The sequence below is a fragment of the Mustelus asterias genome, chromosome 21, assembly GCF_964213995.1.
Source record: "Mustelus asterias chromosome 21, sMusAst1.hap1.1, whole genome shotgun sequence".
NCBI lineage: Eukaryota > Metazoa > Chordata > Chondrichthyes > Carcharhiniformes > Triakidae > Mustelus > Mustelus asterias.
Genome location: NC_135821.1, coordinates 55,650,437 through 55,676,248, shown reverse-complemented (window position 1 = coordinate 55,676,248; position 25,812 = coordinate 55,650,437).

Genomic DNA, 25,812 nt, shown 5'->3' with positions numbered 1-25,812 from the left:
AAAAAAGTAACTTGCCCCCCAGCCTGCCACAGAAGTCTCAGGGGCACCCCCCCAACACCCCCTTTCCACAATCAGAGCCAACATTCACCACTGCCCCACCCCCTTCCATGATCTGAGCTGGCATCTGTCCCCCCCAGTCAATGCCAGCACCTCTGCCCCACCCAACCCTGTCACCATCTGACGAAGGAGCAGCGCTCCGAAAGCTAATGGTGTTTGCTACCAAATAAACCTGTTGGACTTTAACCTGGTGTTGTTAAAACTCTTACTGTGTTCACCCCAGTCCAACGCCGGCATCTCCACCTCATGACCCTCACCTTCAAGCAGACAATCCCAACCCAAACAGCAATTGCCGGCATCCCCTGCTCCCAGTCCACTCCCTCCAACCACCACCACAATTAAATTCATCTCCCCCCTTCCCCATGAGGCTCCAACTCGGATTTAATCTGGCACTGCCCCCAGGCACAGATTGGCAGTTTGGCATGTTGCCAACCTGTGCCAGGGGAGGTAGTGCCATGGGGTATTGCCAGGGCACTTCCTGGCCATGTCCCCCCTCCCCGGAGGGGCTATGCTCACCTTTACACCCCGAGGGCGATACCGTTGACAGATTCACATTTGGGTGAATATGTCGTAAACCTCTCCAATGTTGACATCACGTCGGTGAGGTTTGAAATTTTTACGACGAAGGCTCAGTATCGGCAGTTGGGGGGGGGGGGGGGGTAATTAGATGCAAATTTATTCAAATATATTGAAATCAGATTCGTGCCCATTGTGGCTGCGAAAATCCAAAATCTCCCAGGCAAGATTTTCAGGTTTTGCCGAATCTTGAGCCCCCGCTGTCATTCTCACGGATGGCGCGAGTGGGCTCGAGATCCCACCCAAAGACTAGTTTACTTTAAACAGGTCTATAATACCTGCAGTTAAAGTGCAGAAGGGCTTTATACCACCGCATTAAAGTATTGTTTAACGGTCACATGATTTTATCCATAACTCCGTAGATACTCATAAAAGACAGGGTACAATGCAAATCCGACTATGGTACACAATGTAAAACAGCGTTCAAATATGACCATAAAATGCACAATCAAATTATCCGCAAATACAATGCTTCCTCACAGCTTAGTAAAATCTTGACCACAGAGCTTGTGTGAAGATTTGATCGAGGTGTAGAAAGTTATGATAGATTCAATAAGGAAGACCAAAAGAGCTGATGCTATTAGCTAATACAGATAGAATACTTCAAATCCAGGCTGCCCGAAAACCGGCAGTATCTGAAAACGGAATATTTTTATAAACTTCACTACATCAGCTCTAAGTGAGAAAAACTAATCTCCCCTGGACAATTTGACCAGATGCTGCATCGGCGCAGTTTGGTTTCAAACTGATTACTTGCTTCCCCACTTTGCATGCTGCTCTATCACGGTGGCACGGTGGCACAGTGGTTAGCACTGCTGCCTCACAGCGCCAGGGACCCTGGTTCGATTCCTGGCTTGGGTCACTATCTGTGTGGAGTTTGCACATTCTCCCCATGTCTGTGTGGCTTTCTTCTGGGTGCTCTGGTTTCCTCCCGCAGTCTGAAAGACGTGCATTGACCCGAACAGGCACCAGAGTGTGGCGACTAGGGGAATTTCACTGTAACTTCATTGCAGTGTTACTACTTTGTGACTAATAAATAAACTTTAACTTTAATCCTGTGCTGCAAACAATCCTTGACCCCACCCCACACGGCTTGACACAAACCTGCCCACGGCCCAAACTCCCCAACCCAAAATCTGGAAATATTCAAAATCCGGCATGACCTCAGTCCCGATAGGTGCTGGATTTGAGGTACTATAGCACCAGGTCTGTGAGTCACAGTTTTAAGGTTAGGGGGGAGAATCTGAGGAAGATTATTTTTACTCAATAAGTGGTAAAGACCTGGTACTCACTGCCCATGAGGTTGGTGGAAGTCAGGATGATTAATGATTTCCAAAGGCAATTGGATAGGTGGTAGAAGAGCTGGGGGATAGATCCAGGGAATGGAACTGGCAGGATGCTCGACAGAGAGCTAGCAAGGACTCGATGGGCCAAATAGTCTCCTGCATCGTAGTAACTCTATGTTCTTTAAGTTTGTACTCAAGGTGGTACAAAAAAACAGAAAAATGTACTTTGGGGCTGTAATGAATGGCAAACTTAGGGAAAAAGATTCCTTTTCAGCTTTTTACATGCCACAATAATGCTAGTTTCCTTCATTTTTTATTCTTTTGAATAACACACTTTACAGCAGGTATAATCCAGCCAGGACAAAACATGACTAGAACATCCAGTCCCGGTCCTTTACACCAGTGATCAAAGTTACCTCAAAATCTGCTGGTGAAGGTGCGATGGGAATTGTCATCAAGGCTTTTACACCCTCCCTCTCACCCCACTCCTGCACCATTTCCCTCTGTCCCATCACCCAATAAGTTAGAGGGGTCCAGCACTGCACAATATTTGAGCAAGCATAGAATCATAGAATCATAGACTCCCTACAGTGCAGAAGGAGGCCATTTGGCCCATCGAGTCTGCACCGACCACTATACCACCCAGGCTTTATTCCCGTAACCCCGCATATTTACACTGCTAATTCCCCTGACACAAGGGTCAATTTAGCATGGCCAATCAACCTAACCCGCACATCTAGGGGCAGCACGGTGGCACAGTGGTTAGCACTGTTGCCTCACAGCGCCAAGGACCCGGGTTTTGACTCCTGGCTTGGGTCACTATCTGTGTGGAGTTAGCATGTTCTCCTCATGTCTGCGTGGGTTTCCTCCGGGTGTTCCGATTTCCTCCCACAGTCCAAAGATGTGCGGGTTAGGTAGATTGGTCATGCTAAATTCTCCCTTAGTGTCAGGGGGACTAGCTGGGGTAAATGTATGGGGTTATGGGAATAGGGCCTGAGTGGGATTGTTGTCGGTGCAGACTCAATGGGCTGAATGGCCTCCTTCTACACTGTAGGATTCTATGATTCTATGATCTTTGCACTGTGGGAGGAAACCGGAGCACCCATAGGAAACCCACGCAGACACGTTGAGAATGTACAAACTCCACACAGCAATGCAACTGAAGGTGATAAAGCTCACTCAACAGAGGAGGGGAAATGCGGAGTGACTTGTTCTGAGATTTTAGGGTCATCTCAGTGTTGAAAATTTAATTACATGTTGTGAGCTAGTGGTGATCAGTGCTGATTCACCATCAAAGTGTGTGAGATTGCAGAGCCACAGAATCTCAGGGCACAAAAGGAGGCTATTTGGCTCATTCTGCCTGTGCTGGTTATCCAGTTAGTCCCATCCTCCTACACTTTCCTCATAGCTCTGCAAAACCTTCCTTTTCAAGTCTGTATCTGATTCCTTTTCAAAAGTTACCATTGAAACTGCTTCCATGGTTCCTTCAAGCAGTACATTACAGATTTGCCACGTAAAATAAAATATTTATCGAAATTAGGAAGTGTAAAATTATTTTTTAATCTCCAGCAATAAAGTTTTGCATATTCTGATTTGATTTTTATAGCCTGTTTTTTTTTATTCCAATCGCTTTCTCTCCCGACAGAAGTCACAGCATTGCAAACCACTCTTCACATGTCACCCCAGGCAATGCATGAAAGGGTGTTTAAATTAATTTTGCATGAAATATGATCTGATTTAATTTATAATTTGAGATTAGACTCTATTTTGCATTTGCTCTTATTCTTGAATTGGGCTCAAGAAGAATGGTTTGCAACACTGTGACTTCTGTCGGGAGAGAAAGCGATTGGAATAAAAAAAAACAGGCTATAAAAATCAAATCAGAATATGCAAAACTTTATTGCTGGAGATTAAAAAATAATTTTACACTTCCTAATTTCGATAAATATTTTATTTTACGTGGCAAATCTGTAATGTACTGCTTGAAGGAACCATGGAAGCAGTTTCAATGGTAACTTTTGAAAAGGAATCAGATACAGACTTGAAAAGGAAGGTTTTGCAGAGCTATGAGGAAAGTGTAGGAGGATGGGACTAACTGGATAACCAGCACAGACATAATGGGCCAAATAGCCTCCTTTTGTGCCCTGAGATTCTGTGGCTCTGCAATCTCACACACTTTGATGGTAAAAGGTTGACAGAGACGGAAGGAGTGTGAGACTGTTGGTGAGTAGAGAATTGGGGCTGAGGTTACTGATGTCACACTCAAATCAGTTCCTCATGTACAGCTTGGACGTACAGGGGCTGTCCAGGTTGTAGTCTCCCTCTTCCTTCCTCCCCATCCTCCTCCATCACCTCATGCTCCAGGTCCTCCGCTTCTCACCTAACACGGCACGGTGGCACAGTGGTTAGCACTGCTGCCTCACAGCACCAGGGACCCGGGTTCAATTCCACCCTTGGGTGACTGTCTGTGTGGAGTTTACGCGTTCTCCCCGTGTGGATTTCCTCCCACACTCCAGAGATGTGCAGGGTAGGTTGATTGGCCTTGCCAACTTGCTCCTTAGTGTCAGGGGGACTAGCAGGGTAAACAGGTTGGGTTACAGGGATAAGGCCTGGGTGAAATTGTTGTCGGTACAGACTCAATGGGCCAAATGTCCTCCTTTGGCACTGTAGGGATTCTATGATTCATTCTAAGTGGTAGGGAGGGTTGTTCCCTCACCCTGCCTACAGCAGACAATCACAAATATTGAGACCCCATTCGACCGAGTACCACAGGACTCCTCCAGAGCTGTCCAAGCAATGGAGCCTTTCCTTCAAGGTGTCACCTGTCTGCTCCAGCAGACCTCATGTGACAGCATGGCTTTCATCATTGTGTGCAGGTTGGGGTCTTGAATTGTGAGCCGTGTCACCAGCAGGTACTCTTGTCACCCGGTAGCCATCCTTTGATTTGTTGTGGTGCCTGAAAGGTAGCTGACACAAAGGACGATTGCAGAATGGAGTTGTTGCAGCTGCTGCCAGAGCATTATCCGTCCTGATTCACTGCCTGAGGTCCTGCAGCCACTGCTCATTGGAAGAGTGGATCCTTTTGATTCAGTTACATGGTGGAGGTGACATGAGACATAAGCAGAGTGATATGTGAGTAGTCAGTGGCATCCTGTACCACAGTGAGACCTGCAAACCCTCATGCTCACTCCGCCTGCTTCTCATTGGCAAGAGAGAACAAAATGAAGTTACCCATCTTCGCATAGAGAGGCTCTGTGACCCTCCTTACACACTGTACGCTGCAAGATGTTGCTAAAGTCTGCAGCAACTTGGAAGGAATCAAGCCCATTAAAGTTCATTTCCACAATCATCTTCACTGTGTGGAGTTTGCACGTTCTCCCTGTGTCTGCGTGGGTTTCCTGCGGGTGCGCCAGTTTCCTCCCACAGTCCAAAGAAATGTAGGTTAGGTGGATTGGCCATGCTAAATTGTTCCAGGATTGCAGATTAGGGGGATTAGTGGTAAATACATGGGGTTACGGGGATAGGGCCTGGGTAGGATGCTCTGTCGAATAGTCAGTGCAAACTCGATGGGTCAAATGGTCTCCTTCTGCATTGTAGGAATTCTATGATTCACAGCCACTGGCCCTGCTTTTTGCTTGGAACTGTGACTGCAACGGTTGGCAGGTAACAGTGTCAACCTCCTTCAAAAGTTCAGTTATCTCAAATATCGACTGTCACTGAAGTTCAGGAAGGAGAAATGCTCCCTGACCACACTGGGCACATGTGACTACTAGAATAGGCCTTCACCCTCTCCCTCTTCCAGCAGCTTGTCCTGCTCTGTGTGGCCTCTGCTCATTCTCCCAGTCATTGGTGACACTCAACTGAAAAAGGGGGACCTTTCCAGTCTAGCCATATCTGGGAGCAACTGGCTGATGCAGAGGCCTCCAACAAAAGGTCCTTCAACACCTGCCATGCCACACCCTGTAAGGTTTTGAAACTTGAAACAACTAAGCAATACATCAAAAGCACATCGTAAAATTCAAAAGAAATAAACAAGCAACTAACCTGCAAGTAGTTGAAAGTTAATAAATAATACTGGTTGGTTGGGGATGGGCCTTCGTGCTGATTAATGTCATTTTCAGATCTGTTTAACTTGCCAAAATGCCAACTGAAGAGTGCCCAAATGGAAGGGCTGGCGCCACATGATCTGCCAGTTCTACATGTTGGTGGAGGGCGTCAAATGCGTGCACACTATTCCCATTACCAACGCCTGGCACACTTCACATCAAAAGGCGCCTGTAAATGAAAACTCGAGAATGAATTGGTTATTTCTGTGCTGTAAAATCTAATAAGTTGGGAGCATTTATCCCTGAGTCAGGGATTCACCATAATGGGAATAAAGGAGACATGGTTTCGTATGTTTGAATTCAATGTCATGATCAGGTGTACATTTAACTCGGGTCAGCCCTGCAGAGCCTGATTGAAGGGATTGACTTAACCAAATATTTGCTTGTCCAACATTATAATGCTTGCCCTGCAATGTCACTCAGTCATTCTCTTATACTTTGCGCTTAGAATCTTAGAAACCCTACAGCACAGAAAGAGGCCATTCGGCCCATCGAGTCTGCACCGAACACAATCCCACCCAGGTCCGACCCCCATATCCCTACATATTTACCCACTAATCCCTCTAACCTACGCATCCCAGGACACTAAGGGCAATTTAGCTTGGCCAATCAACCTAACCCACACATCTTTGGACTGTGGGAGGAAATCGGAGCACCCGGAGAAAACCCACGCAGACACGAGGAGAATGTGCAAACTCCACACAGACAGTGACCCAAGCCGGGAATCGAACCCAGGTCCCTGGAGCTGTGAAACAGCAGTGCTAACCACTGTGCTACCCTGCCGCTTGTTCTGACATAATCACCTGTGTAAAGCAGAAATGTACCTTTGAGTTATAAACATGCTCTCTGGAAGCTGCTGACAAAGGCACTTCTCACTTCTGTACAAACCTTATTGAAAGACTGATCTCTCCCTGCACTGGAGTGTACTGAGGTAATAAAACACCAGGAATTATAATGCCACAGCCCAGCCGGAAGCCTGGAGGCTTCCTTCTTCTTCCATGTCCCACATTGCCTGGCAACCCACTGAACAGGACTTAAATGAGAGCATTGCATGTTGACAAGCATTGAATATTTAAACGGCAATTTAAATTCAGAATCAAACAAAGGCTCAAACACATCCCAATCATATTTCCAGAAATTTGCCCCCGCCCTCCCCAGCTCCGGGTAACATTGATAAGTTCACATTTCCGTTTATTTAAAAGATCCTGTCAGTGTCTCTGAATGTTATGGTAAAAGTTACTGAAGCTCTCCTTTGGTTCCTCGCACAGTATTACCTCCCTGGCTACTCCACACGTGGCAACAATCATACCTTTCACACGACAGTCACAGCATTGCCATGCGTCTGGTTCTGAACTGGGGAGCGGCACGGTGGCACAGTGGTTAGCACAGCACCAGGGAGCCGGGTTCAATTCCAGCCTCGGGTCACTGTCTGTGTGGAACAAAGAACAAAGAACAAAGAAGAGTACAGCACAGGAACAGGCCCTTCGGCCCTTCAAGCCTGCACCTATCACGTTAACCTATCTAGACCAACCGCTTATATCCCTCTATTCCTCATCTGTTCATGTGTCTATCCAGATAAGTCTTAAATGTCGCGAATATATCTGCTTCAACCATCTCATTTGGCAGTGCACATTCTCCCCCTGTCTGTGTGCGTTCCCTCCGGGTGCTCCAGTTTCCCCCCCCACTCCAAAGATGTGTGGATTAGGTTGATTGACCATGCTAAATTGTTCCTTAGTCAGCAAAATTGATACGGTAAACACATGGGGTTATGGGGATAGGGCCTGGGTGGGATTGCTGTCAGTGCAGGTTTGATGGGCCAAATGGCCTCCTCTGCACTGTAGGGATTCTATGATTCATTTATATAGCTTTTAGTTTAATTTAAACCTGACAAGAAAAATCTTCTATTTTAGTGTATAAGTATTGAAAGCCTTTCCCCCCTTGATATGTTGTAGAATCATAAGCAATTAATAATGTTTCACCTGCCTCAAGGAAATATCGACATTCAAATCAGAATATTACTGCTGCGTGCAAGCTTTAATAGCAGTGTTTCTCCAGGATCTCTCTGTATCCCTAGGCCTAAACAGCACAGAAATCCAGCTGAAACTTCGGCAAGTATGTGAAAATATCGAGAGAGGAGCAGATTTTTAAAAAATATTCATTCAAAATGAGCAGAAAGCATTCTCATTGTAATACCCTGGCAGAGATTAAGGTCAAAAATTGAAAAGTAAAAATAGAAAATTAAGAAAATATTGACATATTGAAATTAGAAGCATGCACTGGAACATGTAAAAGTGCCTGGGGCAACAAAGAGTTGATTAGCCTTTGTCAGCAGCCTCCAGAGAGCATGTTTATAACTCAAAGGTACATTTCTGCTATACGCAGGTGATTATGTCAGAACAAGCATGAAGTATAATAGAATGACTGAGTGACATTGCAGAGCAAGCATTATAATGTTGGACAAGCAAATATTTGATTAAATCAATCCCTTTAATCAGGCACTATCGTAAATCTATTTAAGCTGAGCGAGTGAGTGCTTTTCTCAAATTCACAGCAATATTCACCCTTTCCAATCTCCAAAACCTTGACTCTTCGCTGTCCTATGGTTCCAAAGTGCTGGCAGGCATCCCCCTGCCACCGCAACACTTCTCTCCACCCCGTCCAACAGGCCAAACAGCATCTTTGGAGAGAGGAACACTTTCAGGTCCGTGACCTCTCATCAGAAACAAAGGTCAGAACTTTACACCCACCCCCCACCCCTCTCCCCACACAGTGTGTTCTGGCAGGTTCTGAGGTGGGGTGGGTTGGGTGGGTGGGGTGGGTGGGGCCACAGCATTACACAGATATGATCCACTCCAGTATCCCAACTTCCCTAACCTGGTCATGATTTTGTGGTGGGGCGGGCCACCTTTGGATGGGAAGCCCACCTTTGCTCCAATTAAAGCCCTTAAGTAGCCATCTAACAGTCATCTTGAGGGGTCTTTCCCATCAAGCCTCAATTTTAGGGCCAGCGAGCGGATGATAGATCATGAGGGTGAACCCAAAATAGAACAAAGATTGATCTTGGGCGGAAAGGGGGCTTGAGCCTCCATTAGAAGCCCCCTTCTGGCTGGGAACACCCTCCCTTAGGGCCCAGTGACCTCCAGACCTCCCTCCCCACCACTCCCCAACCTATCCTCCAAGACCTGTTCTCTCCCATCATGATCCTCCAAGCCTTCCCTACCATCCCCCACCACCCCCCACCCTTTTGTCCCTGCTACTTAACTTTCCTCAGGTTCCCAACATTTAGTTTCAGGTAGCTGGCATTCCTTTCAAGAGAGCCTCCATTTGAAGTGGACCATGGCACCCCATCAAGTATAAAATTCAATGTAACAGGTCTGCAGTGCAGTGCATATAGAAACTTGAAGTAGTCAACTTACAGAATCAGACATCAGGTGACTCGTGGTAGCCATTCTTGATCAGTGTTTTTTCTTGTACATTTAAGCAGGTCTTCCTTAAACAGTTCAGTGTGGTGAGGTTTTAGGTAGTTATCACTCAGTCACAGTTTCCCATCATCGTGACAATGTCAACAAACATTGTGAGGTAATGCATTTTGGAAGGTCTAATACAGATAGGAAATATACAGTAAATGGCAGAACCCGTAAGAGTATTGATACGCAAAGCGATCTGGGTGTACAGGTACACAGGTCACTGAAAGTGGCAACGCAGGTGGAGAAGGTAGTCAAGAAGGCATACGGCATGCTTGCCTTCATCGGCCGGGGTATTGAGTTTAAAAATTGGCAAGTCATGTTGCAGCTTTATAGTACCTTAGTTAGGCCACACTTGGAATATAGTGTTCAATTCTGGTCGCCACATTACCAGAAGGATGTGGAAGCTTTGGAGAGGTTACAGAAAAGATTTACCAGGATGTTGCCTGGTATGGAGGGCATTAGTTATGAGGAGAGGTTGGAGAAACTTGGGTTGTTCTCACTGGAACAACAGAGGTTGAGGGGAGACTTGATAGAAGTCTACAAGATTATGAGAGGCATGGACAGAGTGGATAGTCAGAAGCTTTTTCCCAGGGTGGAAGAGTCAATTACTAGGGGGCATAGGTTTAAGGTGCAAAGGGCAAGGTTTAAAGGAGATGTACGAGGCAGATGTTTTACACAGAGAGTAGTGGGTGCCTGGAACTCGCTGCCGGGGGAGGTAGTGGAAGCGAATACGGTAGTGACTTTTAAGGGGCGTCTTGACAAGTACATGAATAGGATGGGACCAGAGGGATATGGTCCCCGGAAAGGTTTTAGTTAAGTCGGGCAGCATGGTCAGTGCAGGTTGGAGGGCCGAAGGGCCTGTTCCTGTGCTGTAATTTTCTTTGTTCTTTGTAAACTGAAATTATACTCATCTGGATTATTAGCAAGTTTGGTGATGGTTGTTCATGCATTTAGAGCCAGCTAACTGAAGGTAAATCTTTCACAGTAACAAGACACATGGTGATGGGGAATAAAGAATGAATGAGCACATTCTAATAGTCCTACATTCAGTACAGGAGGGGCTTTTGCACAGCTGCAGTATCCTGCAACTCCCTTGACTACATGTTATGTTTTGGGTTATTTTGGCCATGATTCTGAGAAAAAGACAGATATAATTAGATTTTAATATGCGTTTTGAGCAGATGTTTGCCTAAAAATAATTAGGTTTCACAGATAGCCTCAAGCTGAGTGGATGAAATGTATCTAAAAAGTAGGATAGGCAGTTGATTTACACATCTCCAAAGCAATATTTAGTTTGTTGATCACTGGTGGGTTAGGTAGAGAAGTTTAGAAACAAGGGGCAGGAATGTTCTGGCCGCATTCACCCCAAGATTGGAATTTCCTGCCCGAGGTCAACAGGAATGGTAGTGGATGGGAAAATTCCACCCAAGGACACAGACAATTTTTTATTTATTTATTCTTTCGAGGGATGTGGGCATCGCTGGCAGGGCCAGCATGTGTTGCCCATCTCTAATTGCCCTTGAACTGAGTGGCAGTGAAGAGTCAACCATATTGTTATGGATCTGGAGTCACATGTAGGCTAGACCAGGTAAAGGCAGATTTCTTGCCCTAATGGACATTCGTGAACCAGATGGGTTTTTACAATAACCGACAATGAATCATGGTCATCATTAGACTTTTAATTAGACAAATTCAAATTTCAACATCTGCCGTGGCGAGATTCAAACCCGGATCCACAGACTGGTACCCTAGTCTCTAGATTACTAGTCCAGTGACAATGCCACTATGCCGCTGCCTCCCCTAGGTATGTTAGGTAGCAACAGGATGCTAGGAGAGAAGCAGGATCCGAGTAACTTGAGCAGATTCAAAGTTCATGCTGTCTTGAAAATCAGAGCGCCATATTGAACATTCATAATTTATTCTCTCTCTTTTCTCCTGTTCTTCTCCCATTCCAAACACACTTGGGGGGAATGTCCCTGTTCCCTTTCCCGCCACCAGCTAACCACAGCGAGTGCAGCCGGATAATCCCACCCATTGACTCCTTGCTAGGGTATGAAGTAAAGTAAAGTAAAATTTATTTATTAGTCACAAGTAAGGCTTACATTAACACTGCAATTAAGTTACTGTGAAAGGGTACAGGTCCAGCCGTATTGCCGGTCTCCACTGCTTTATTCATGTGGCTATTGGTCACAAAGCAAAGACAGTTGCAAGGATTTTTCACGCTCAGTAGTGGCAGGAATATTCAGTGGTGAAATTGGAGAATCTCTCGCGAAGGCCCGAGGCTCGTTTCCCAGCGGAGTGAATCAGAAAGCAATTGTCCCCCTTTCCCACCAATGTTGGGCCATGTTCATCACCAGCAAATGACAGGACCCCAATCTGAATGCATTTGTATCTCATTATTGTGGCCACGTTCCAAAGTCACTCCGCCAAGTCGAAGTTTAAGCCCAAGATGGTCTGATTTTCAACTGCCGATGAAAGGTGTGCACCTGGCAACCTGAACGTTGAGGGGAACCCGGATGCGAGTGCACACAACTTTGCGCAGAGGCTTGAGAGGATCCCAGTGTAAGGCAAGGCAAGTCTCCCCAGTGGTTTCTACATGGCTGGCTGTGATATTGGGGAAAGCACAGCAGTGTCAGGGAGAAGGGAACCTCAGGGCAAGTGCAACAGGGAAAAGTGGGAGGGGGATGTCATGGCAGCACCGACTGACATTTGAACACAAACAGGTGCCAGGGATGGGGGAGGGATGGTGGGGTAGGGGTGAGGGGAGAAAACGGAGGGGCCAATGCCAAAATATGACAAAGGTGAGTTTTCTTTTAATTCATTTGTGGGATTTGCATGGGCGTTGCTGGCTAGTCAGCATTTATTGTCCAACCCGAGTTGCCCTTGGAGGGCAGTTGAGAGTTAACCACATTGCTGTAGCTCTGGAGTCATATGTAGGCCAGATTGGGTAAGGACGGCAGATTTCCTTCCCTAAAGGGCATTAGTGAACCAGATGGGTTTTCCCGACAAATGGCAATTAGTAAATTATTAATTCCAGATAGTTCTTACTCAATTCAAATTCCACCATCTGCCATGGCGGGATTCAAACCCAGGTGCCGAGAACATTAACTGAGTTTTTGGATTAATAGTCTCGCGATATTACCACTAGGCCATCGCCTCCCCACATTCTGCCTTGCAATCTGAGGAGTACAGCGCACATCCTTTCCTGATGATCCTGAGCTTGTCTTCGCAGCCCCAGCAACTGAGGTAGAGGCGAGTCCAGAGGCTCCTCATCAGACTGGCCCGACACCTGTGAGTATCCTGTTTTAACTGAAGTCTGAGGAAAAAGAAAATACTCACCAGAATACCTCCTTTTGGACAAATAGACCAATTTGACTCCTCCACAGAGGACTGGACACAATACATCAAGTACCTTGGTGATTATTTCAAAGCAAATGAAATAGGGGAGGAGGTGAAACACAAAGCAATTCTAACTGTTTGCGCAATTCAGGCCTATAACCTTATTCAGTTTTACAGCCCCAAGCATGTCCAACTCCAAATCATTGAGTGAGCTTGTGGATTTAGTGAAGGCTCAATTGCAACCACAACCATCAGGCATACTCCAGGGATTCATATTTAATTTGAGAATGAGAGCCCCAGGTGAATAGGTCTCAACTTACGTTGCTAAACTGAACCAATTATCAGACTATTTTAATTTTGGAGCCACCCTAAATAACATGTTACAGGCTAGGTTAGTCTGTGGCATGAACTATTAATTGCAGATTACTTGCAGAGATAAATTTGAAGGAGCAATGGAGATAGAGTTGACCATGGAGAGTGCTGAAAAAGGTGCACGAGTGCAGAGCATAAAATGATGCCGTTCACCAGCTAGGGCAGGAACCATGGTGCCAAAACCACCAAAGCAACCACAAAGAAAAATATTTCAGCCACCAACAAAACCAGGATAGGCAATCAGTCAATAAGCTTAAAGTGGAATGGTACTGATATGGAGGTAACCACATTCCTGAATCATGTCAGTTTAAGGGGGCTGAGTGTTTTTATTGTCACAAAAGAGGACATTTAATAAAGCAGTGCAGAGTAATCGCTCAACCAAGATGTTACAAGTATAAAATGGGGAAGAGCCGAGCATCAGTGATTCCATTATTCACTCTCTGTTTAATCAGCCATGGCCATGCAGCTGCTGTACAATTCTTGTTAATAAATACTTTTTGTGTTCACTAATGAAGTCTGTGAAAGTGTAAGTTTACACCAGGAAATGTTGCAGCAGTCTGATTCCAGTATTGACATAAATATGTGACGGAAAGCTCCCCTCATGTCTGTGTGATCATAGAATCCCTTCAGTGCAGAAGGAGGCCATTCAACCCATCAAGTCTGTACTGACCACAATCCCACCCAGGCCCTATTCCCATAAACCCACACATTTACCCTGCTAATCTCCCTGACACTAAGGGTGAATTCAGCATGGCCAATCAACCTAACTCGCGTATCTTTGGAGTGTGGGAGGAAACCGGAGCACCTGGAAGAAACCCACGCAGACACGGGGAGAATGTGCAAACTCCACACAGACAGTGACCCAAGGCCGGAATCGAACCTGGGTCTCTGGCGCTGTGAAGCAGCAGTGCTAACCATTGTGCCATCATGCCACCCTATGTGTGAACACAAACATTATGTGGTACTAAGCAATGCCAATTGGGAAGACCCCAGATTCAGCACCTGATCTGTGTTGAGTTGGCTTATTTCTGCTTGATCAGAAATGGTGATATGACAATTGACTTGAGTCAGCACCCCCAGCCCAGAAAGGAATAACTATCAGCCAGAGTGCCTGATATGGACAGTTTTCTTAAAGGCTGCAGCTGCAAAGTGTATGGATGGATGTTGGGTAAGGTGCAGTGATCATGCCCCCAAGATCAAACAACCACAAAACACTCACACAGGAAAAATGACCATTCGATTAAGGTACCAGAGTGTGACTACATCTGCAGCGATGTACATCAATGTGAGTTAGAATCTTCAGGAGAAAAATGAGCGGGGGGTGGATTTGAAAACTTTAATAGGAATATATTGCTCATTATGTAAGCTGAAAATGCACCAAATAACTACAGCAGAAATCAACAGTGAATTTAGTTCAATCGATCACAAATTCAACTGTTCACATGACACTAAAGTGACCAGTGTGGCTGAAATTTTAATGATGTGGAGATGCCAGCGTTGGACTGGGGTAAACACAGTAAAGAAGTCTCACAACACCAGGTTAAAGTCCAACAGGTTTATTTGGTAGCACAAGCCACTAGCTTTCGGAGCTTCATCAGGTGAGTGGGAGTTCTGATTACAAACAGGGCATATAAAGACACAAACTCAATTTACAAAATAATGGTTGGAATGCGAGTCTTTCCAGGTAATCAAGTCTTAAAGGTACAGACAATGTGAGTGGAGAGAGAGTCAAGCACAGGTTAAAGAGATGTGTATTGTCTCAAGCCTGGACAGTTAGTGAGATTTTGCAAGCCCAGGCAAGTCGTGGAGGTTACAGATAGTGTGACATAAACCCAAGATCCCGGTTCAGGCCGCCCTCATGTGTGCGGAACTTGGCTATCAGTCTCTGCTCAGTGACTCTGCGCTGTTGTGTGTCGTGAAGGCCGCCTTGGAGAACGCTTACCCGAAGATCAGAGGCCGGATGCCCGTGACCGCTGAAGTGTTCCCCAACAGGAAGAGAACACTCTTGCCTGGTGATTGTCGAGCGGTGTTCATGGGGATTAGCAAGGTAAACATGAGGGGTTATGGGAATAGGGCCTGAGTGGGATTGTGGTTGGTGCAGGCTCGATGGGCTGAATGGCCTCCTTCTGCACTGTAGGGATTCTATGATAATGATGATTGAGTGGTGAATTTGCTCATGCTGCCACCTCAAAGCACTCTTCATTCCCCTGCCTCTTGTTTCCTTGTTGCCTCTTTTAAACACCTTGATTATTTCCTGAAACGTACCTTTTTATTGGCTGCTGCACTTCTCCTTGAAGTAGCATCACATCCGGTATGGCATTTGAATGGCTGGTGCTGATGCTGGAGGCTAGCCCTGCCTCCGATTGGCCTGTCTCTCCCCCTGTCTGCTTCCCATGGCTCTTCCCGATGCAGCCAAAGTTGAGTCCAGGCTCTGGGCATTGTCATTGGACGTGGAGGAAGATTGTACAGTGAAGACCAAGATCACCCCTTTCTGCTCCACTATTTATGAATTTGAACCGTAGTGATTAGCACTTGCTCATATGTTAATCTGCAAATGGGGGATTCTCAGTGAAACTATTAAATGTTTGCATTGGTAAGGATGTGGTTTTATCTGCTCAAGAATTACAAATACTGCAAAATTGTAGCAATTCTTTCTAAATGTATCAGCCCCTCACTAAATCAGAACCACGATACTTAAAAAACTATCCTCTCTTCTGATCGTGTCTGCTGATTTCAGATCTCCAGCAGCAATGTATCCAAGTGGACTGTTTCAGGAGAGTCCATTGCATTAAACTACTTGACACTCACTGATCATCTCCCTCTCAATTTAGCACCACATGTGGTCATTGTTGCTTCACAAAGCTGCTCCTATGTGTTATTTATGAAGACCCGTACCTGCTGAGGTTATTTATTATGGCCTGCCTTCTCAACTTGCCCCCTCACCTGAGGTGTGGTGATGTTCAGGTTAAATCTCCACCAGTCAGTTCTCCCCGTCGAAGGGGAGAGCAGCCTATGGTCATCTGAGATTATGGCAACTTTACCTTTATCTTCTATTGGTGGATCCTGAATTTCTCTCCCAGTGAGAGGAAGACTCCAAAAAGCCAGACTTGCCAAATCTAATGTGTGGAAATGGATCTGTGTGCCTCTCAGTATCGCACCCAACTGTTCAGGAAGGCAGCAATGACTGGGTATAATCACTAGTCAGTTTTACATTCACGGCATTAATGATTAAAATACCAGTGGTTAGAGTCCCAATGAAAGGAGTGTGTATCCATTGTACTGTTTGATTACGGTACTAGCTGGTACACCTGGGGGTTGGTTTAGCTCAATTGGCTGGACAGCTGGGGAAGCGATGCAGAGCAATGCCAACAGCACAGGTTCAATTCTTGTACCAGCAGAGATTATTCATGCTTATTCTCAACCTTATCCTCAACTGCCTGAAGTGCAGTGATCCTCAGGCTAAATCACCATCAGTCAGCTCTCCCCCTTAAAGAGAAGAGCAGCCTATGGTCATCTGGGGCTATGGTGACATTACCTTTACTAGCTGGTAGCTAGGAATATGAGAAAAAGTAGCAAAAACAGAATTGAGGTGTCAGATGGCCTAGTGATATTATTGCTCGACTATTAATCCAGAAATTCAGCTAATGTTCTGAGGACTGTGTTTGAATCCCGCCACAGCAGGTGGTGGAATTTGAATTCAATAAAAAAAATCTGGAATTATGAATCTACTAATGACCATGAAACCATTGTCGATTGTTGGAAAAACTCATCTGGTTCACTAATGTCCTTGAGGGAAGGAAATCTGCCTGGTCTGACCTACATGTGACTCCAGAGCCACAGCACTGTAGTTGACTCTCAACTACCCTTGGGCAACTAGGGATGGGCAATAAATGTTGTCCAGACAGCGATGCCCATGTCCCATGAATGAATTTTTAAAAATGACACCTGCACATATTCACTGCTGTATCACAGGTTTTGTTAAGTGTTGTGCATTTGTCTGTGTGCAATTGTGAATAAGTAACTGAATAAGTATGGGATGTGACTATGTGTATGAGTTCAAAAATAAAATCATGGATGAACTAGTTTTAGACTTTTTTATACACTTTAGTTTGCAAGTTTGAATTGATAGTACAGTCAACCCAGCTACAAACTGGCAATTTGCTCATCTAAATATTGTAAAGATCTGGGAGGGATATTTTATTTGTGAAATTTGTTAAAATGTTCATTGCCTCAGAAGTCAGTGATTTCAATCAACCTACTTTGTAAGCTTTAACATCTATCTCGACCTGTCAATGTATCACCGATCAGTAAATTCAAAAATTAACTAAACTTCAGAAGTTTAACAAATTATAAATGTGATACTTTCTTTCCATCCTGTGGGCTGTTCTGGGGATTTTTGGTTCTTATTTTTCATTTGTACATTATGCATCACTAGGAGAAACTAAAGGGCTTGGCTGCATTTGAGACATTTAAAGAGTGCAAAGGAGACTTATCAGGATGCTGCCTGGTTTGGAGGGTAGGTCTTATGAGGAAAGGTTGAGGGAGCTAGGGCTGTTCTCTCTGGAGCGGAGGAGGTTGAGGGGAGACTTAATAGAGGTTTATAAAATGATGAAGAGGATCGATAGAGTGAACATTCAAAGACTATTTCCTCGGGTGGATGGAGCTATTACAAGGGGGCATAACTATAGGGTTCATGGTGGGAGATATAGGAAGGATGTCCGAGGTAGGTTCTTTACTCAGAGAGTGGTTGGGGTGTGGAATGGACTGCCTGCAGTGATAGTGGAGTCAGACACTTTAGGAACATTTAAGCGGTTATTGGATAGGCACATGGAGCACACCAGAATGATAGGGAGTGGGATAGCTTGATCTTGGTTTCAGATAAAGCTCGGCACAATATCGTGGGCCGAAGGGCCTGTTCTGTGCTGTACAGTTCTATGTTTAACCAGGACACATCCACTCCTCTGAAATTGGTGAATTCATTTTTTATTGAACAGGTTTAGGTTAAGTGGAGGGAGGCGGGGGAGGTTGGGGTGCAACATGAAAGAGGACACTGGGCCCCACTAACTGTAAATCCTCCACCGGTCACTATACTTTCAGGTGAGGAAGTCATAGAGGCAATATGGCATCAAATAATTGGCAGGAATGCACCAATAAAGTAAAGTTTAAAGTTTATTTGTTAGTGTCACAAGTAGGCTTACATAGCACAGCAATGAAGTCACTGTGAAAATCCCCTAGTCGCCACACTCCGGCACCTGTTCGGGTACACTGAGGGAGAATTTAGCATGGCCAGTGCACCCTAACCAGCACATCTTTCGGACAGTGGGAGGAAACCGGAGCACCCGGAGGAAACCCACGCAGACACGAGGAGAACATGCAGACTCCGCAGAGACAGTGACCCAAGCTGGGAATCGAACCCGGGTCCCTGGCGCTGTGAGGCAGGAGTGCTAACCACTGTGCCACCAAAATATGGAGTGGATTATCATGTCTGGTGGAATCCCTTTCAGTTTGACCATCAAGGAAGAATTCCAGTGAAAAAAGGCACCTCCTATAAACGAAAGTTTCTGTGAAGCGATTAAGTCTGAAAGGAAATCATAATTTATGTCAAACACATCATCCACTTGAAAATTCATCAGCTGCACTTCCGAGAAACTGGCTCCATCTGGTACCCAGGCATTTCCTCCTTGGCATTCACCCGACGTCATTATCCTTTTAAGTTGTGTAGCCAGTCACATAAACTTCATCTATCTTCTTCGCTGAGCCAATTCGTCAGTAAGAAAATGGTTTTATTGTTAAAGCTGCTGTGTTCCACAGTTCTAAAGTGATATCTAGTCTGTGGAGCACATGTTTTAGTGTAGGTTAAATTGAAATTGTTACTTTCATGGTACCCAAAATAGCAAGCAGCAACAGTAATGTTCAGATTGGCTTTGCAGCAACTGTATAAAAAAGCAGCAGCAATTGTGTCCCGGCTCACTGGAATTCCGTGGGGGATTCTGAAAGATGGCACGGTGGCACAGTGGTTAGCACTGCGTCTTCACAGAGCCCAGGGACCCAGGTTCGGCACTGTCTGTGTGGCGTTTGCACATTCTCCCCGTGTCTACGTGGGCTTCCTCCGAGTGCTCCGGTTTCCTCCCACAGTCCAAAGATGTGCAGGTTAGGGGCGGACTGGCCATGCTAAATTTCCCTTTAGTGTCAGAGGGACTAGCTAGGGTAAATGCGTGGGGTTATGGGGATAGGGCCTGGGTGGGATTGTGACTGGTGCAGACTCAATGGGCTGAATGGCCTTCTTCTGCACTGTAGGATTCTATAATTCTATGAAGTGAATCACATTGTTCTCTTTTTGACAACTGTATGAGGACTACATGCACAAAAACAAAGAGCCATCCTCAATAGAAAGTGGAAGCAGGTTAATCGTTTTGAGTTTCATTCTGCCCTGGCAATTGTCTGAATAGCATTAAATAAAAACACCACTTCTTCCTTTGTTGAAGTCTTCCTAAAGGCCAATGCTGAACAAATCATGCCAGAGTGGTAGAAATGGGAAATGGGTATCAAATCAGAGTTCATCCATAGAACCATTGAAGAATTACAGCACAGATGGGGGCCATTTGGCCCATCTTGTCCACACCAGCCTGAGGACAACCAGGTGCCCTTTCTGATCCCACCTTCCTGCACCCGGTCCATAACCCTGTAACTTATGGCACTTAAGGTGCAGATCCAGGTACTTTTTAAAATAGTTTAGAGTCTGTGCCTCCACCACCAATCTTGGGCAGCTAATTCCAGACACCCATCACCTTCTGTGTTAAAAGGTTCTTCCTCACATCCCCTCTACACCTACTGTCACTTACCTTGAATCTATGTCATCCGTTCTAGAATTCTTCACCAAGGGAAACAATTTTGTCCTGTCCACTCTATCTCTTGCCCTCATAATTTTGTACACCTCTATCAAGTCACCCCTTAGCCTTCCAATAACCCCAGCCTATCCTATCTCTCCTCATAGCTACACACTGGTCTAGTCCTAGCAACATTACTGTAAACCTTCTCTGCACTCCCTCCAGAGCAATCACCTCCTTCCTGTAATGTGGTGACAAGAACTGCACACAATACTCCAGTTGTGGCCTAATCAGTGTTTTATACAATTCCAACATTGTATCCTTACTTTTGTATTCTAGACCTCTACCAGTGAAAGAGAGCATTCCATATGCCTTCTTTACAATCTTGTCTACTTGACAAGACTTTTGAGGGATTAACTGATGGAAAGATATTGGAATATCGCCATGACTGTGGAGATACTGGAAGGGTAAATTGGAGATTACATATTACAACAAGAGGAACAACAACAACAGCTTGTATTTACATAAATCCTTAGAGGTTACAAAGCACCTCATAGTAGCCAAATCAGACAATAAAAGCAATACTGAGTTAACATCCAGTAAGAGCTGATGGCCACAGCGTAACGAATTGAATCACTGTTTTCATAATTTTAATTATGGACTAATATAATTCATAAATAAATACATTATTTTCATTATAGCTGAGTCACGATAGATTAATAAAATAAAGCTAATTGAATTCTTGAATCTTTATAGAATGGAATTATAGATTCTATTCACTAAAGATTCAAGAGTTCAATTAGCTTTCTGCAGGCTTTTTATAGTAGACTGCTGATCTTCAGTATTTATAGTTGAGCCTGCTTAATTTGCCTGCAATTCAATGTGAATTCAAAGAGTAAATATTAGACATTTCTAAATTCATATGATAATCATCCACAGAAGGGTGTCGACGCCCTGTGCAGTCCTATTATTGGAAAATTTATACTGACCTTGGTTTATCCTCTCATCCAGATAATGGTACATCCAGCTACACAGTGCTCCTTCAGGATTTCAGCATTACATGGACTTTGCAAATAGTGAGAATCACAACCACAATAGTGAGAATCACAACCTCAAGTTTTTTGTTGGAATGAAAGGGTTTGTGTTAACAATGTAAGAATAGGGAGTTGGCATTCAGACACCACGCTCCTGTGGCTTGGACCACAGGAATGCCAGATGTAAAAGCACCTACAATGGGGTAGCACACCAGCACCTTTCCACCTCCTCCACTACTGGGCTACAGTGTGCTGCTGTCCATGCAGTGTCCCTTAAAGGAATCAAAGGGAATGCTATTATGTTAATGCCCAGCTAATGTCACTGACATAAAGTTAAGCAGGTGAAGCTCATGTTCCCTGGCAGTTTGCAGGATGATGTGGAGATGCCGGCGTTGGACTGGGGTAAACACAGTAAGAAGTTTAAAACACCAGGTTAAACGCCTGGTGTTGTTAAACTTCTTACTGAGTTTGCAGGATGCCTTCATTCTCAGAAAATTGCCCATTTCAGTATCATTTAGAGAAGGACAAAGACCAAAAAGCTGGCTGCTAGCTGATCTTGAATACCCACCATTACCACGGTTAAAGACAGAGACTCCATTTCATAGAATCTACTGTGCAGAAGGAGGCCATTTGGCCCATTGAGCCTCCACCATCAACAACCCCACCCATTTCCTACCCCACATATTAACCCTTCTAATCCCCCTGACACTAGGGGGCAATTTAGTATGGCCAATCAACCTAACCCGCACATCTTTGGACTGTGGGAGGAAACCGGAGCACCCGGAGGAAACCCACGCAGACATGGGGAGAATGTGCAAACTCCCACAGACAGTCACCCGAAGCCAGAATTAAACCCAGGTCCCTGGCGCTGTGAGGCAGACGTGCTAACCACTATGCCACCCCATCATTTAACAAGCAGAACAACACAATGAAACTTGTACAGTGATCATTGAAAACACCAATAGCATTCCAAAACAGAAGTTCCAGTGCTTGGTAGCAATCAGAGAATGCCCTGCAATTTAATCCATAGACAATACTTCGAATTATAATTGGATACTTTGTGTATTGCAGCTGCAGGTGTATCCATGTAGATAAACAAGTGGAATAAATCAGAGAAGGAACAGTAGAATGTGTCAGATAATGAAGTCTTGAAAGAAGTTAAGGAAAGTATCAAACTTAAGGAAAAAGTATATAATTGTACAAAGATGAGTGGCAAGTCAGACAATTCGTCAGAATGTAAAGAATGGCAGAGAATGAATAAAAATTAATCAGGAGAAAGAAATTAGAGAATGAGAGGAAGGTGGCTAGAAATGTGAAAACAGATAGCAGAAGTTTCTACTGGTGTTTAAAAGGTAAATAGTATGTAAAGTGAGTGTTAGTCCTCTAGGGAGTGACAATGTGGAGTTAATAGTAGATAATAAAGAAATGATGGATGAATTATTTTGCTTCTGTCTTCATTATAGAGAATACAAGAAATGTGCCAGTAATAGTTGTAAATCAAGAGGTGGAAGGGAGAGGGGAACTTGGTGAAATTACAATCACTGGGGAAGCGGAACTGAACAATCTGATGGAGCTGTGGGCTGACAAGTCTCTGGGTCCTGATAGAATTCATTTTTAAAAGAGATGGATAATGAAGTAGTTGGTGTGAATTTTTCAAAGTTCACTAGGTTCTGGCAAGGTTCCATCAAACTGGGAAGTAGTAAATATAACCCTTCTTGACAAGGAGGGAGGCAGAAAACAGGAAACTATAGATCACTCAGTTTTATGTCTGTCGTGGGGAAGTGTGAGAATTGTATCATTGGTGTGGTTATAGCTGAGTACTTAGAGCAACTCAAGTTAATCTGGAAGAGTCGGCATGCTTTTGTAAAGGGGAAATCATGTATAACCAATTTATTGGAGTTCTTTGAGGGAATTACTTGCGCTGTGGATAAAGGGGAGCCTGCAGATTTCCAGAAGAGTTGCTATGATGCAGCATCAAAGGTTATTGTGGAAAATTAAAGCTCATGATGTAGGGGGTAACATATTAGCCCGGATAGAAGATCGGCTAGCTAGCAGAAAACAGAGAGTATGCATAAATGAGTATTTTTCTGATTGGCAGAATGTAACATGTGGTATCCTGCAGGTGTCCATGCTGGGACCTCAACTTTGTACAATTTATATCAATGATTTAGATGAGGAGAGAGAAGGCACTGTAGCTAAATGTGCAGATGACACAGAGATGGATAGAAAACATATTGTGAAGAGGATATAGGGAGGTTGCAGATGGACATAGAGAGGTTGAGTGAGTGGGCGAAAATCTGGTAGATGGATTATAATTTGGGAAAATGTAAAGTTGTTCACTTTGGCGCGAAGAATAAAAGAACAGAATATTACTTGAACGTAGAACAGCTGCAGAAAGCTGAGGTGTAGAGGGATCTAAATCATCTAGTGCATGAATCACAAAAAGCTAGTATGCAGATACAGCAAGTAATTAAGGCTAATGGAATATTATTCTTTACTACGAGAGGAATTGACCATGAAAGTAAAGATATGCTTCAGTTGTACAGGGCGTTAGTGAGACCACTTGAATACTGTGTGCAGTTCTGAACTCCTTATTTAAGGAATGATGTAAATGGATTGGAGGCGGTTCAGAGGATGTTTATTATGTTGATGCCTGGAATTGTCTTCTGTGGACAGGTTGGATAGGCTGGGCTTGTTTCTACTGAAGTTTAGAAGAGTGAGGGGTGACTTAATTGAAGTAGATAAGATCCTGAACGGTTTTGACAAGGTGGACGTGGAAATGATGTTCCCTCTTGTAGCTGAATCCAGAATTAGGGGCACTGTTTTAAAATTAGTGGCTGCCCTTTTAGAACATAGACGAGGAGAAGTTTTTTCTCTCAGAGGGTTGTGTGACTTTGGAACTCTCTGCCTCAGAAGGCAGTGGAGGCAGAGTCACTGAATATTTTTAAAGCAGAGATAGATAGATTTTTGTTAGGCAAAGATATCAAAGGTTATTGGGGGTAGATAGGAATGTGGAATTCAAAGTACAAACAGATCAGTTATGTTCTTATTGAATGGTGGAGCAGGCTCAAGGAGCCGAATGGCCTATTTCTAGTCCTATGTTGTGTGCTTGTATGACTATACAGGGCAGTCAGAGGCCAACTGGCTCAGCCATCTGGAGGAGTCCCATCCTGAAACCTTTCTCTTAAATGTGCCATCATTAAATAACAGCTAGAATCCATCCTTCCCTCTTGATTCTAACTCTACAATAAAAAGAATCCCTGAAAAAAACTACAAGGGACCTCCCAACCATCTCCAGCAAAAAAAAACTCAACAGCTAGTGACATCAAAAGTAGTTTGTATACAGTATAATCTGCAAGCAGCACATTCACTGTACTGATTCCAAGCTGTGAACTGTCAGCTTAATTCTTTCCATCACAGTGCTTCCCCTTTCTAGCAGTGGGTGTCTTTTGTGCCTGGCTAACTAGTTTGGTGATTCATTGAAGTGTGCCTTAAGGCAGAAGGATGGCAGCTGTGTGTTAGTGTCAGCATCCAGGACCCAAAGTGGCTCTCAGTCTCTACCAGCCACATCACCAGATGGATCAGCTTCAGGCTGCCGCTCATTCATCGCGGTGGACGTGCCTGGGCTTGCCTGCTTTGCCAGTGGAGGTAAAGGTGTCATTAGATCATTATGGATGTGGAGCCTTTATAAAGAGAAAGTGCCAATTTCCTCCATTCCAACGTGCACCTGCTCTTGGCCTTTGTGACATTCTGCCCATCAATCGGAAGGTTGGCGCTGTGAGGCGGCAGTGCTAACCACTGTGCCACCGTGCTGCCCAGCAGCAAACTGAACCCCTTCAAACTGAATGTGAAATTCTAGCATGTTATGATTGATGTCATCTAAAGGCTCCTTTGCCATGAGGTTATTGATGAATTCTGTCTGATTGCTCCAGGTCTGGAATAGTCTGTTCCCTGATTTATTCTAGATTGTACTCTAACCTATAACCTGCTCCCTGGTTTATTCTGGATTGTATTCTAGTCTATAACCTGCTCTCTGGTTTGTTCTGGAGTGTATCCTGCTCTATGAAAGTGTCTGGCACACATTGTAAGTGCTCATTTTCTTTACCAATCTGACTCATCCAATCTACATGTAGGTTAAAAATCACTCACGACTGTGACACTGCCTTTCTTACAAGTCCCACTTATTTCTTCCTGCGTACTCTGTCCTACAGTGTTAATTACTGTAAGGGCCCATATTCCCACAAATGACTGCTTACTTTTCCTATTTGTAATCAAACCCAAAACTGATTTTACATCTTGTTCTTTTGAGCCAAGGCCATTTCTCACTATTCTACTAATGATACCATTAATTATCAGAGTTATCGCAATACCTTTCCTGAGCTTCCTATCTTTTCAAAATGTTATATACCGTTCAATATTCAGGTCCCAGCCTTGGTCACGCTGCAACCAGGTCTCTGTGATGGCTATCGGGTCATACATATTTATTTCTGGGTCTGTCTGTGCTAACAATTCATCCGTTTTGTTACGAATGCTGCATGCATTCAGATATGGAGCTTTTAACTTTCTTTTACCATTTATCTGCTGATGCATTCTTAAGTTTGTACTCTCTTTCCCTTCCTGATTATCTTGAAACAAATCGCTATCCTCTTTTAGTGCCTTCCTGTTGCCCTTTGACTTACTACACCTCCTCTCACACTATTTAGTGTAAAGCCCTCTCTACCAGATATCCTGAACCTTGGCACCAGGCA